This window comes from Cyanistes caeruleus, chromosome 18 (genome assembly GCF_971803275.1).
Source record: "Cyanistes caeruleus chromosome 18, bCyaCae1.hap1.1, whole genome shotgun sequence".
Classification (NCBI taxonomy): domain Eukaryota; kingdom Metazoa; phylum Chordata; class Aves; order Passeriformes; family Paridae; genus Cyanistes; species Cyanistes caeruleus.
In genome coordinates, this window is record NC_141718.1 from 8,922,697 (window position 1) to 8,938,142 (window position 15,446).

At 39.5% G+C, this 15,446-nt stretch overlaps 1 long non-coding RNA gene across 1 annotated transcript in view; it reads left to right on the forward strand.

The window, feature by feature from the left end:
• The window catches only part of LOC111936560 (uncharacterized), a 254,657-nt gene that overhangs the window by 12,005 nt on the left and 227,206 nt on the right, over window positions 1–15,446 (forward strand). Inside the window, exons 5-7 of the long non-coding RNA XR_015277844.1 lie at window positions 1,568–1,612; window positions 1,778–1,878; window positions 4,282–4,397. This is a non-coding gene — a long non-coding RNA (uncharacterized LOC111936560). The remainder of the gene's footprint in view (window positions 1–1,567; window positions 1,613–1,777; window positions 1,879–4,281; window positions 4,398–15,446) is intronic.

Genomic DNA, 15,446 nt, shown 5'->3' on the forward strand with positions numbered 1-15,446 from the left:
GATTGTCTTACAACACAAATAAACCAAGGGGTTTTTTATCTTGGGATCTAAAAATACTAGAAAGAAAGGAAATCCAAGCAAGTCAGAAAATACTAGGAAATAATTTCCCATTAAACAGACCCTCTGCCTCCATATATCTCAAATCATGAAAGTACACAAGAGAGAAGGGCTCATATTCCTTTTTCTCTCAGGTTAAAAGCCAGTGACAGAGGAAATCGAATTCAAAGGTACCGTCAATGTTTGCAGTGTTCAAAAATAGATAGGCAAGAAATACACACTGCAAATCCATCACGGCTCTTTGCTGGCAGCTAACTGCTAAATGCAGATGATGTTGCTGCCAGTGAAAACCATTGAAATAGGATCCTATGTGCATAAATGTTGTGTAAAATGCATAGATATTTGGGGCAGATTTGAAACAATTTTTATTTTCTGAAAAAAATTCTCAGGCATTTATTTAGATATCTGTTTCAGCCGACTTAAATCCACACTTCACATTCTCTTTTTCCTTTCAAATCTTATGCATAGCTTTACAAACCCTTTTTAGGAACACTGTGTGATAATCAGCAACAAAGAAATCAGTATAGTTTGGAAGAACAAATACAGTAAAATATGGATGACAATTTAAGAAATATATTTTCCTTCTCTTTGTTTCTGCTGCAGTTAAAATCTTGATGGTTTTATTTATATTTTCATATTTTTGTAAGACAATTTAATGTAGAATTCTCAAAAATAGACTTTTTAATAATTGTGTACTTAATGAAAAATGGGCAGAGTAATGGACTCTAAGATACAGAACTGAAATTCAGAATAAAATGGAGCCTTATACACTGAAATTGCATGAATGCGTAGCTGATTGGAAGGCTGTTAGTGGTTTGATGCAATTTTTATTTTTGGATGATGAAACTCAGATGCTCTAAAAGAGTCCAAAGATGTTCTGAAAGGTCTCTTGGTGCTTATGCTGATGAGCACTCAAAGGCACCAATTCCCTCTGCATGTTATTTACAGGCACATATATTTATGTACAGACACAAATTTTACCTTCTGTAAACACTAAAAATAGCTTTGCCTTTATCCGCAGCATCCATACGTAAATATAGCACATGTAATAAAATTTCTTTTGAACCCACAATGAGCTTCTAATTAATTCTACATATAATTCCACAATATTTATTATTAATAAGTATTAAAACCATTTTTTTAAAAATAGGGCCTTTCTCAGCATTATGACTCTGACCTAGCATGTCTGGGATGAAAGAATGTACAGAGACGATAAATGCATTTTTTGTTTTCTTGAGATAAAGATGAAACAAAGCTAAATGAAATGAAACAAATTGTCACCAGGCTGCTGTGATAGGCAGATCACTTTTCTGTGCATGTGATTTTTTGTTTCGTGATATAGGCATGATTGTGCTGATAGTGTAAAAAGTACTTGCCGGTAAATATGCTCGCTTTTGTGAGTAGTGTGACCAGGTTTTAAAAAATACATATCTGCATATATTCATAGGAAATTTAGATAGAAAGTACTTGCAAGTTTAACCTCTGGTAGTTTCATGTCCCTTTCTCTTAGGCAGTGCGGAGGGAACCAGCCAGGGTTGCTGACAGAGGGAGCCTGGTAAGGTCTGTGTGTGAAAAGTTCATGATAAAAGAACAAACTTTTGTTTGTTCTGTGTTTTGGGAAGAGGGAAAAGATCTGTTCTCTTTTCCTCCCCGGAAATCTGATGGAAGTCTGTGGTGTGCAATGCTAGGAGCAACTGTGTGGATTTTTGTGCCTCTGTAGGTCTTCATGAAATGAAAGGGATGTGGAGCTCTGCAGCTTCTGCCCACAGCTTCTGCTCAGCCATCGTGGGAGTCGCTTCCTCAAAGTTCCCTCCTGAGAAGGTACTGTAGCCACTCTGGATAGGATTATATATGATACATTGTATCAGTCACTACTAAAATGCATCTCTTTCTAGGATAAAACAAACAGAGTAGCTCTGAACTGCAAAAATTCGTAATAACCAGCGTCTTGACCCTTTCGCTTCTATGGGACTTGCAAGGCAATTCAATGCAAAAGGTAGCAATGAAGTGCAAAAAGATAAACGGATGGTTTACCTTGAACTTTCTGGTCCAGTAGAAGTTGGAAACTAAACTAGTACTAGCAAGGCCTGATTTAAAAGGTTTTGGTTTGTCTGATGCCAAAGCAAAGTATTTTTTTGACTGCCATCTGATCTTAGGGAAGCACATTTTCTGAAGACTTCACTTCTCACCTGGGCAAATAAATAAGGATTCAAAATATTTTCTCCATCCAGGACACATCAGATGGGTTTAACTCATTCTAAAAATCTGTCTAGTCACCCTAACAGGCAGCTTAGCCATTCTGAAAATCTGGTCATTTGTGCAGAATGGAGCACAGTGTGATGTGTTTACTTGTGCCAAAAAAGCACGAGGGCTATGCATGCTGGGCTGCCAAGGGCTCCTTGTTTTCAAGTGGTGATCATTTGTAATCTGTGCCCTTTAACTGTCAATGTGGGCTACCATATATCTGACTTGTCCTGAAATGTTTAGAAATGGAAAGGAACTTTGTGCTCTGCCTGTTTGCCCAGGATTTCCTGGCATTCAACAGCCTTTCTGGAATTGTAGTTTTGCTGCAGTTGCTGAATATTCACAGGTATGGGAGAAGCAGCTGCTGTGTCTCACTCCATGTAGGATGTCTCACATTGCACAGGGATCTGAGCAGGCACTGTGAGCCCAGCTTGTCTTTGATTGTGGAGCACACTTGGATTGCTTGCTGAGTCACTCTGCACATGAGATCATGCTGCTGTCTAGAAGCCCCTTCTGTCCATCAGTCCATACTGAGAACAGTCTACAGCAGTAATAGAAAATTTCCAAATGCTTTGCACACTTTCACTTCAGACAGTTTCTCATCCTCATTAAAGCTGGTGAGTGGGAGTGCACCAATCCTCTTCTGGCATATGTGTTACTCTCTGACTGGTACAGATGAGAGGGGTTAGTTGTGCTTTGAAGAAATGTTTGGCTTATACAGTTAAAAAGGAAAAATTGTTTTGGGTTGTAAAGGCCTACAGGGCGTAATCTGCACTATCTGATCCATTTGCCTTATGAGCTACTACACTGAAGCACAAAACAGCCACTTGATTTCTTAAGGACTTGAAGAGGACGAGAGGCAGGGGCTGGAGAGTGGAGGAGAGGGGAGCAAACAAATCCTGGCCAAAAATTTCACCACTGAAGTTTCACTGTTTTAATTTAGAAATGGTCACACATGCCAAAAGTTGCCAGTTTTTTTCCCAGCATTTCCATTAGCACATTTAAATCACAGTTGTTGGAAAACTTGGTACAGGTAAAAATATACTTTTCATAAGCTCTTGGAGATGTAAAATAAGTAACAAACCCCTTTTTTCGGATTCCCCTCCACCCCCCTTCAGCAAAGTCACCTAAAAATGAGGGGATTAACTATTACCAGTCAATAGGAGGCACTTCTGAAAGAGGAAGCATTGCTATCCAGATTTGAAGGAAATGAAGCGTTTATTGGAACAAAAATATACTCTTTGTTCACGTTACTTCATTGAATTGTGTATTCTCTTCTAAAAGCATGAAAAGCAATTGAAGAAAATGTTTCATGCCACTCTTTCTTTTACCACTCATCTTTTGTCTTCCTGTTTTACCTCCTTTTCTCTGTGTCCATCTTTCTCATTAAATTGCTAACCAATGCTTTGCTAATTAATGCCAGCTTAATTTAATGTTTAATGACGCTCTGTCTGTGTGGGGAGTTTGATTTCTTTTTGTGATTCTGGCCTGACCATTGAGATTAGCAGCATCTGTACAAAGCTGCAGAGTCCCTTGGGGCACTGAGCAACACTTTTTTTTTTTCACAAAATCAAAGTGACTGGCATGTAGGGTTAGTAGAAAGTATCTCTTCATAAAGTGACTGCAAATGCTTTGCAGTTTTCTGAATCAGCTAATATTTACTCACTTCTTGCAGATTATTAAAGATGATGGAGCTAAAGACAACATTATTGTAATACAGCTGAAAATTGAGCTGGGAAAACTATTTTTAAGAAAAATGTTGAGAATTTTATAAAATCTTATCTATCAGTGTTCCATAAGCATTTATATAATTATACCTGTCACTGGAAAACACTAACAAGTATTGCATAAGTATATATTTCAAGCTGTAAATTATTTACAAACAGTTTTCAGAGACTTTTTTCTTAAGTATGCAAATTTTTTATGTCACTGGCCATCTAGATCACATGATGCTCTTTCTGTTCCATTTTGGTTACATAGCTCAGAACAAAGGAGTGCTGAAAGACATGTTTTAAATGTCACTGCTGAAAGAGTTGACTTTAGCAGACCTGTCCAGAGAAGTTGGGCTGTGGTGAGCTGGTGTCTGAGGCAACCAGGTAACTGCAAAGCAAATCCACACAGGCTCATGGTGGCTAAATAGAGCAGTGGTGCAGGCCTTGCTTGGCTCATAAACATGCACTCACTGGTGTGTTAGACTTCTGTGTTTGTTGTTTCAAATCATGTTATTTCTTTTGTGTATTTGTTTTTCTGGTGGGATTGGAAAGGAAGTGTCACTTTCAGATGTGTGATGAACTTGTCCATCATAGTCTAGCTCTTAATGACTTTATGACTCCACCTGCAATGGTAATTATGTTTATCCTCTGCCGGTACCATCCTACATCATTTGGATGAAGGAAGAAAATTAAGGAGCATCCTCATAGCTTTCCTGTGAGATTATGCATTGAAGCAGAATTTTTTTAGGACACAGTTGAATTTTGACGCTTGTTTTCATTTCAGAAGAAAGACTTTCAACATGATTGTGTCTTTTTGCATGGTAACATGCAGGAGTAGGATGAAGATTAGATGTTAAAGGGAAGCTAAGAATATACACATACTTTCAGTCACATATATGCCTCTTATATGACTTTCACCCTTTGCTTCATACAACCACTATTTACATTTGGAACTAGTGGTTTCTTAAATGCTCAGAGCCCACAATTGAGCCCAGATTTCCAAAAGTGCTTGGCACCCAGCAGTTCTCACTGAGACATTTTTATGGCCAGATAATCAAAATTGCTCAGCATGGTGGAAGCTAGGGAGTTTTGAAAATCTAGCCACTTATTTTAATGCCCAAATGGAGGCTGGGTTCTTCAGGAAAGCTGCTTCATATATTACAGTTGCAATGACTCTGTATTAATCCTGTAAGTACTTTTTTTTCTCTTATGGACATACAGTCTATCGTATATGTGCCCACTTAAAGACTTTCCTACTCATTCTTCCATATAAATTGTAATTACATTAGTTTCATTGAATTTCAGAAGTTGTTGGTACCATATGAATGAAGCAAAAGTTCAAATGAAAATCAGATCCAGTAATTACAGGATTTTTCTACAAGCATTTTTCTTTCAGGCTTGACTTGGAAATGAAATAAAGACAAGAAATGCCGATTTCCAGGTTAGGAAGCAAACAAAACCAAATTGTAGAGGGTGAGAGTTGCTTAGCTGAGCTGCTTTTCATAAAGCACTTTGACAGCTGAAAAGAAAAACATTGAGGTAACTTGTAAAGTGAATAACTTCAGCTATTACATTTGCAATTTTCCGCTCAGTGTTCCCTGTCCTACTGCGCAGAGAAACTTCGTAGGACGTAATACCCCAGCAATAATAGTCAGCTTTGACTTTGTACTCTGCAGACATTAACTAGCTCACCTCACACCCCTGCAAGGTAAGGAAATGGTGTGATTGCCACCTTGCCTCTGGCACAGCAAACACTCTAGTTAAAGTTGAGGTTTGCCAAGAGAACTGCTTGCTGTGTTGTTCCTCTCTCATTGCTCCTCACAGTTGCAGAACCACTTCTTAGTGCCCCAAGAGATGTACTTTCTCTGCACCATTCCACACACCTGATCCTTATCAACAAATGTGCTGTTCTGTTTGTGACAATAACGGATTATTATGAATATTTTGTGATGGTTGAGGTATTTCACAGCTGCCCACGAAAGGTTTGTTTTACTCAGGTATTTGTTATACATGAAGGGCAATTCCTGTACTTTGTAGAATTTCAAAAAAGTGCAATTAATAACAGTCTCCATGCCTCATAAAGTCATTTGGAAGAAGGCTTAAGGAAGATCAGAATGTCTTCTGTGCTGCAGGAGAGACACCTGGATGCAGAGTCAGCAGAAGCCATGACTGAGACAAAGAAATGTCAGGGATTTTGTGGGATCTTGTTCCTCACACTGGCTGCTAGGACCTCAGCATCTCTGTAAGAGCTGACCTGGCACCTGGGAGTGTTGTAGCACTCAGCCTCAGTTTCTGAGGGATCCAAACTCTGTGAGTGAAGGAAAGCATTGCAAGGCTGGGTGTTTCAGGTGGGGACTGGTTTTCTCTCCACATGCTGTCCCATGAGGAGGTGTATTCTCAGTAGCAGTATTCTCATACCAGAAGAATGCCTTAAATTGGATCATCTGAGTAAAAACCAGTTTCCAGTGCATTCACATACAGGCTTTGTTCTACACAACTCCTGTGGAACACCATGGCTCCTCACTACCTTCCATCTGGAAACTGACCCTTTTTTTGCTAAAAGTTGAGCAGTACTACCTTTTCAAGGGCACCCAGGTCATTTTCCCCAGGCTCCATATACTGTTCCCATGAGCAACACATGAGTTTGAGTCTCATTAAAAGCCAGCAGATGGAAGCCCAGTTCTTTTAATATAATCAGGTACCTGTCTCTTACTGATTTCAGTAGAGATGGATGTATAAGTATGTTTAATATATTGGACTATGGCATGTCTGAATTAATAGTGAGGTTTTAACTCACTTGGGTCCCTTGGACCAAATTTTCCTTGATATATGCACTCTATGCCTCTTAGCTTGGCCACTGGCTCTTCTCTTACAGAGCCCAAAATGCACTGTGGAACTTCTGTTTACAAGATTTGGTTAACATTGTCCTGGGAAAGCACTGACCTTGGGATGATCCCACTCCTTTCTATGCTTACCCCATGAAACATATTTGTCTACTATCCTCTCTCAACTGCTTTTAAGCAGTAAACTTAGGGTACAGGCCTGGGGAGAGATGGGTTGTTTGCAAACCTATATCCAAAAGGACTTAATTTAGCTAATGGTAATCAATGGTAAGTAAGTAACTGTAGGGAAGAGATAGGAAAGAAGTGGCTTGCGTGGTGTGGGCTGATGAATTCAAAAGGAATTTGTCTTTTAATTACTTTGCTGCTTTTGAAAATGTGTGCGTAAGTCTTTCCTTCAGACAAAGGGAACTTAAGCTTTCAGACAAAGAGATCTCTGACTCACTTGAGGCATTATGACACTAACTGCTTGCAAGTTCATTCTGTTGCTGGATCTGCTTCCTTAAACGTCTTGTTAAGAAACCTTTGCCAAAAATCGTGTTTGAGGCTGGCTTAACATGGTGGTAAATGAACTCTTTCATCTGCTTTCTTCCAGCAGCAAGTGCTAGCTTAAAAAGAGGGTGCTGAAAAGGACAAAATAAGTGCTATGTCAGTACACTCATTTTTAATAGCATTACTGGTAGTGGCTGGCACTAAAATATATTATAATCCTTTGTGCTGTTTGCCACGGGATGTCCATAAAACCAGTATTCATGTCTGCATAATTTGCATCTGATGTTCTGAATAACAGGGATGATAGAGTCTCCAGGTATCCATCCTTCCCTCTATACAAAAAAACCAAACACTGTTGTTTATTTGACAGGTAAACACACTGATGACTGGCAATTGCTGTTATTAAAAGAAGACCTCCATTTCTTTGGGGAGTCATTAAAAATCTTCTGGCAACTACATGCAGATTAAATTTACAGCTTGAGCTCTTGCTCTTGTACTCTGCCTCCTTTTGCCCTTGTAATTTCCGCTGAAGAATTATTCACTGTTTTATCTAAGATGTTTAATTCTGTGGTGGGGCAAAGTGCAGACAACAGGTCCTGGTGGAAAAAGTAGTACGGTGATATTGCCCACCTTAATGCATTTATTTCCAGCTCCTCTTGCATTGTTGTCCTGTTTTCTGAAATCTTTTCCTGCTACTAGAAGAAGACAAAGTTAGGCTACAGGTTTGCAGCTGAAGCCCCAAGCTCAGATCTTTCAGTGTATAACTTTCATGTAATTCCAGTCAAGAATCTGTCTTGTGTATAGTTTCATGCAAACTGAATGATTTAATTGCCCTGCAGGGTATGCAAACCAAATAAAATTAAGTCCTCGTGAGCTACTGTCATCTCTTTTGGCTTGACAAGAAAAAGTGATGTTAGTTTTGCATCTGCCTTAGTGTTATTAAATCTTTCAGTACTTTGGGTGTGTCATGCTTTGGAATTTCATTAAAACCTTATCACTAACTTAAGGGTCATATTGCTGGTCTTGATCATGGTAGAGAGTAGCCTCAAAGTGCATTCCCTAAGTATGGTAATGGCTGAAAAAAGAAAAGGTGGATAAAAATAGTCCCCACTTTGTTCTTTTGGAATCCATAAGTACTGTTTGCTTTTCATTTATTTTTCTCTTTGTTTTTAAGATCCTGTGACTGACTTTAAAAATCATGCAATTGTGAATTTGCACATCAGTTTTTCAGATATGGGAAGAGGTAGTTCTAAATTCTCTGGATGCTTAAATTTGAGTGGACTTATGCTGGGGAGCTCCTGAGTTAGCGATAGAAATTGCCACATTGACTCAAAGGTTCATTCTGGGAGCAGGTTTGTGCTATATAGACATTACTTGGCATCTGAAGCAGTGTGTGTAAACCAGGATAGCCATGCCTGTAAGATTGCATCACTGCAGGTATTCCCTTTCCGCTGAGCATCACTGGGAGTGCCTTGGATTTGGTAATTCATGGAATACAAGCCTGTCTTTGCTCTCTGCACCACGCTGTTTACAATCCCAGAATCAGCGTTTGCAAAAAGAGTCCTTTCTCCTGTTGAGCAAACACACCAGGGCCTTCTGCTGCCTCCCTTTCCAAGTAACATCCCAGGCCACACTGCTCTGGCAGAGCCTGCCTTTTGTTTCAGCAAAATGCACACCTGCCAAAGACAACATGAAGCTTTACCAGCCAGTGTTTCTTCAAACAGTGCTCTTGCCCTCCCACATCCTAGCCAAAGAATGCTTGTGTGTTGCTGCCAATTTCTGCCAACGGATACAAGGAGTGGGGAATACAGAAACTGCCACTAAGTCTCCAGAAGAACAAGGCTTGATGTATTTTGGCCAAAAAGAAATCCATAATCCTTAAGAAACAAAGATTGCATTTCATGGAAATCGGTTTAATGGGAATGGAATGGCAGGGAGATGTAATTCACGTTCAATGGGATGTATATAAAGTAAGCCAAAACAGTTTCTTAGCAGAAGGCAGGTCTATGATATTAGTCCCATTAGGATACCTCTGGAATGTTGCCCATTTCTGCAGCGGAGTTGCAGTGGATTTTTGTGAGAATGACACCAGCATCTGGCTCACGGGAGCAGCTCATCTGACCTGATCTGCTGGTAGCTGAGGATGTTGTGTACCTCACTGTGAGCATGCCTAGATTTTCAGACAGCGTATTTCCAAACACAGTGTCTTTTCCAAACTCTGTTTTTGAAGGAAATCAACATCTGCTTTAAGGGTATTTAATGACTCTTCAAATGGGAACAGTCCATTGGCAAGGCAACAATACCTTAGAAGAAATGACAGATCTGTTGAAGAGTATGAAAGATTTTCTTGTTCTGTAAATTGGGGATTTCTTCATTGCTCAGTATTCTCTGGGTAGAAATAATATCCAATATAATTGCTACTTTCTCTTTGTTCCCTCAGAGTCTGGATTGTGGAGTGTCTCTTGAGCCTGAACGTTTTTCTGTTTAAGAATATTCTTTCTGTTACAGCTTCTATATTCAGTAAATGGGCATAAGGAGAAGAAAACCCAAGATTCAAAATGCTTGGTGAGGGAATGATAACTATGTGGTTGTTTTATTGTGTCCTACTCATTTTTCAAACTACTGCATAATCCTTAGTGGAAAACCCAAATGAATTTGTTTGATTAATTAATGCGTTGGCTCCTTAGCAGGTATGATTTGTTGTTAATGGAGCTGTAATAAGGCTATGTTGATTTGCATTGTGGATCCAACTCTTTGAAGCAAAGGACTATAAAGTATTGAGTATTCTCTGTGGGTGTGCAGAATTAAATACTGTCCATAGGTTGTGTGTATATACATATGTTAGAGTTTATGTTTTTGGGCCCTAACTTTCTTTGCAGTTATGAAGAGAAGGTCTGGGAAATTCCCTTCTTATTCCACCTCTAAATGCTCAGCAGTTCTTTCTGAGGTTTATATTATATCGTGCTGGGAACAAACTGACCAGGTATGTATTTTTTTTCCCCTAAATGGTTCAAAAACATCGCTTTAGATTTCTCATTGTCAAGATTTTATTTCAACCACCATAGAGAACAGGCAGATACAGTAACAAAGATGTTCAGCCCCCTTGTCTGTATGTTCCTGGGCTTCAGAGTAATTTAAAGCAGTCTAGGTCTACAGTTTGAAAACTGAATTCCTTGAATTCAAAGATCTAATACAAAACAAGTAATAAGCAGAAGCCACGGAGCTGTGCTACTTTATTCTTCACAACACAATGACCTTGGCTGAACTTTGCATCCTTTGCATTGACCAATGGAAGGGTTGATAAACCAAATGGCAGGGAGAGGGTTGTGGTACAGAAGTTCCTGTGTGTTGGATGAGAAGATCTTGTAGTTTTTAACATCTACGCAGGGTGTCTACATTTAGGAAGGGTCAACAACACTCCACTTTTGGAGACCTCCTTGGTCTCCAAATTGGTGGGGTTCTTAAAAATTATTTTTGTAGCTAAATTGAAAGTAGCTTGAACTAGGCTTTGACAATTATTGGTTTCAATGAACACAGGAAGGAGATAGGAGATGAAGTAGATGCTCAGCTGTTTGTTTTTAGAAAAGACACTCTGGTGTTGGTATAATCAGCAGAACACTTTGCCTTCCCTTCCCCCAGCATCAGGACCACTGATCCTTTGCACAGCTTTTATATAGAGCACAAGGACCAATAAATAACAAGGGAGCCTATAAATAAATACAGCTGTGAGCCGACAAAGGCTTCTGACAAATGATGTTTATTGAATTTCTCACGTGTGGTCCAGTTTGAATCCAACTGTGGGGCTTGCTATGTTTTTGAAAGTATATTTTGTGCCCAAGCTTGGGATTGCCCTGTTGGAATAAAGAGATCTCTGGCTAGATGAGGAACGGAGAGGAATGAGTGAAAACAAGAGATTTTGTCAGTGAAGGTAGGCTCAAGGTATTAACTTTAGGTGAATCAACCCAAGATCTGCTGATTGTTTACATGAGAGGGTTTATGAGAGAAAACAGTAACACTGCAAAGTGCTGGCTCAGATAATATAGATCTCCCCTCAACAATTCTACCTAATGTCATTGTCCTAGAAATGCAGTAATCTATACCTAGATTTAAGTCCATTTTATGGTTGCCTTCAAAAATGGTAGCCAGGTATGTATGTAGATACGGGCTGTTATGGGAGGTGTTGTATGGACAAGAGCATAGGAAGCCCCAGTCCCAAAGAGCTTGAAGTCTCCCACTTGAGCAGAAGTTCCAGGTTTGCTGGGTGCATGGAGTTCATTGGATCTCACCCATAGCCACCATGGGAACTCTAGTCAGGTAAATTGACAAAGCATTAATTACTTCTAAGGAGAGCTAATGAGGCAATAAACCACAAGGGTGAAACTCAAATGGTTTATGGTACCATTAGTAGACTGAAATGGAATTATAATTAGAGCAGGGCAAACGATTCATAGTCCACAATTTATCCAATGGATTTAGTGCTTGTTTCTGTTCATGAATTATGCACAAGTAGGCATATTTTAGGAATGTATTCATTGTTTTCAATTGCTCAGCAACCACTTTATATGGAGAGATTTCTGCAAATATGAGCAGCCTTGTACAGTTTGCATATGGTTTCTCTTTGCTTGGGGGCTTTGTGTATATATTTGTGCTCCGTAGTGGGTCACTGATATACTATGGTGTTTCTACTTCCTGGAATGTTATAGAAAAACATGTTAATTGTACTGGGATATGTAGCAGTTACCTAAATTTGCAGTAAAACCCTTTTTTGATCTTCAGAGATGGTTTTTTTGCTTGAAGAACAGTTGTGTAAATAGCTCAGCAGTAGGGCAAGACTTGCTCAAACATCCATCCCCTAAAATGAATAAAATTTGTGTGTCCAAATGAAAGTGTGGTTCAGAAATAATGAAACATGTTTAGGAAAGCTTCATTCCACTGCTTAGATCTTGACTTAAATGCAAAATAATTCAAACATTTGTTGAGTGACAGTCTTATCTTGGCCTTTGAGGTGGTATGGGGTTGAGCTCATAAAATTCCTTTTGGAGATCTTCCAGTTTGCATAAAGTACTTGCATAATATAAGGGATAATCCTCTGTTGTGAGATATCTTTCCTGTCTGCTATCATTTGCTTGGATTTATACAGGGAAACAATGTTGCTGAGTGGGCTCTAATGTTGGAAATGACTGCGTACACTCTCTGTGCTCCTCATCCTTGCGTGGTTTGTTTGTGTCTCCATCTGGCTGTGCATGTACTAGTGTGTCACAGGCTCTGTTGGTGACATCCAGCTCCCTCAAAGACTAAGAAATATGGGAGTACTTAGGAGTGTCCAATCCACTATCCTATGAGATGTTCTGGTGTGTTGGACTCTCAGTCAAAATGTCTTGGGGGCCAGTCTGTCTTTCTGTCACACAGCCCTGTTCTCTTCTATGAAGAACCTACTCAGAAGAAACAGAATTGAGCCACAAACCTTTATCTTCTCACATTGCTGTATCCTTTAGCCTGGTGATCAAGCATTTCATTCTTCTCTCTGGTGATTGACAAGTTTAGTTGCTTGAAGTGGGGATGCTCTGTGCTGCCCAGTGGTTGCCTGGCTCCATGTTTGTCTTCCTGAATAAATCATGCATTCTCGTTTTTGTATGACATGTTTAGTTCCATGATTTAAGAGCTTCAACATATAGCTCTTGTTTGTTCTTACATTTGTTAATATCTAACCATAAATTATTCATGAACGGGCTAATTAGGCATTAACCATATATTATACACCAACCAAAAAATCAGAACTTTCACAGACATCTGTGAACTTAGTAACTGCTTGGAATGTCCCTGGGCAAGGAATGTCTGCATGTATTTGGGAAGTTCTTGCAAATCCTGGCCTACAGGTAGTGGCAGCATAGCTCAAAAATCAAGTCATACAAGGAACAAATGCCTTGTAGGGGAGAAGATCAGGATCCCAAGTGATTCAAATGGTGAAGTATGGATCAGGAATTTGGTAACAACTTATCCTTTCAGAGAGGACAATGTTATTGAAATTGATTTTGAGTTTTCATGTAATACTTTGAATGAAGCTCATGTAGAATGAAATGGAAATAGAAAAACTATCCATGTCCTGTGAGGTTGTTTTGTGAATTCTCATATTGTGACTTTATTAGAATGGAGACAGAGAGACTTTGTAACTGCTTGTGTTGTTTATACTCTGGATACCTCTTGATACTATTCTGTCATGATAAGTTAAGATTTCTGTTAGTGTAGTGAAAATCATCAGTACAGAGGAGAAATGAACAGAAACTCAAGGAAAGAGTCCTGGAGGTGGCCAACATAGAGATTGAGGCAAATACCATAGAAACAGGATTAGGTGATGCTGATACCAGAAGTGTTCAGTAATATCAGCAGTCATTCTCTGGAGTTCTTAAATGAACTGTGTATCAGACTAATAGGTCTGATACAGGTCTGAATAGAGGTGCTGTTGCCTGGACGTAAGTGAGCCTGGCTGGTTCTGTCTGCCTTTTGCTGCCTCTCCAAGAACTCAGCAGCACCTCTTCAGTCTGCCCCGCTCCTGAAACATTTTCTCAGATAGCTGATACCTGCTGGGCCTCAGAATGACATTATAAAACCCAGTCTGTAGGTCTAGTAGTGCTCCTGAGGCTCCAAGGTTTCTGCTGTCCAGCTCCCTACAGAGAATGTTGTATGGTCTTTCCCCACTTTGAACTTTCTGTATCTCACTTTGTACATGACCCAGCAAAACCCAGCTCCAACTCTGAGTCACTGTACAGTAAAATAACAAAACTGTCATTTAGATGTTGAAATTAAGAAGATTGTGGAGCCTCTTTCTACCAAATTACTTTCCTATCAAATATTAATAAGCTTGGCTGGTTGGGGGTTTCTTTCAGAAGAAAATTCCAAGAGACATAAATCTATATTAAAGACTAAGTGCCTATCAAATGGAACTCTATGCACATTTGCTATGGTTTCTTGCTTTCTTTTTACTCAAGTGTTACTAAGGAAAGCTAGCAAACCCCACAAAATGGTTATTTTCTCTCTTCCATCTTTTAGGCCCAAAAGTTTAGTTTGAATGCTGCTGTTTTCCACAGCATGCATTTCTGAGTGTCTGCCTGAAGCACAGATGACATGATACATGATGAAAGCCAAAGGGTTAATCTTCCAGGGACTCAAGACTAATGGCCCAGTAATGCTCACCCAAGAGGGAATTGTTGTGGCTGTTTCAGATCTCAGTCCTAGTCACTTTATAATAATCTGGAGATTTTCACTGAAACTTAGGTGGCAGTAGGAGCAGCTTTTAATAAGAGACAGCCGTGCTTGAGGTTGATGTCTTATATCTTGGATCAAAACCTTACTCCTACCTCTCTTTCATCTGCTACTGAAACCTCTTGTTGCAGGTCTGTATGTTGCAGAAATTCAGAAGATACTTCAATCCCTCTCAGTGGGACCTCAAATTTTCATTAAAGCTGCTCTTTGCAGCTCTCCTTCTCTGTCATGATTGTTATATAGGTATGAGAGAGTGCAGATTACTTTTGGGAGCATCCCTATATGTGTGTATATATGTGATATGGAGAGTTTCTGTATGTATGTGTATTTACATAGATATATACATATATAGATGCATACATGCATTTACATGCATTCAGACAAGTCCTGGAAAGTATAAGTGCGTGTTTCTATCCATGATTTTGACCAGCACAGAGATTTGTGCACAGGGGAGTCTGTGCAGGTCTGCATGTGTCATGGAGGTAAACACTGCATGTATTGGCTTCCTTGCTCTGATTTTTGTTGCTGTGGGAATTCTGACTTGCATCAAATCCTCTTGTGCAAATGGTTTGGATTTGAGGACACCTCCCCTTGCCAGTATGCTCTACCAATCTCTCTCTTATTGAAAGAAAGAAGAAGAAAGATGGAAGGCAGGAGAGAGAGCAGTTTAAAGGTCAGCCAGCATTGTAGCCCGACGCAGAGATTTATAACCCTCCAAATTCTCCCTCTCTCTGGCAGCATGTCTTTACAGACTCACATTATCTCTATTAATACCAGCCACAAGGTCATTACTCAGGCACTGAGCCTTCCTCCAGCATAAATATTTATACAAGGCTGACCT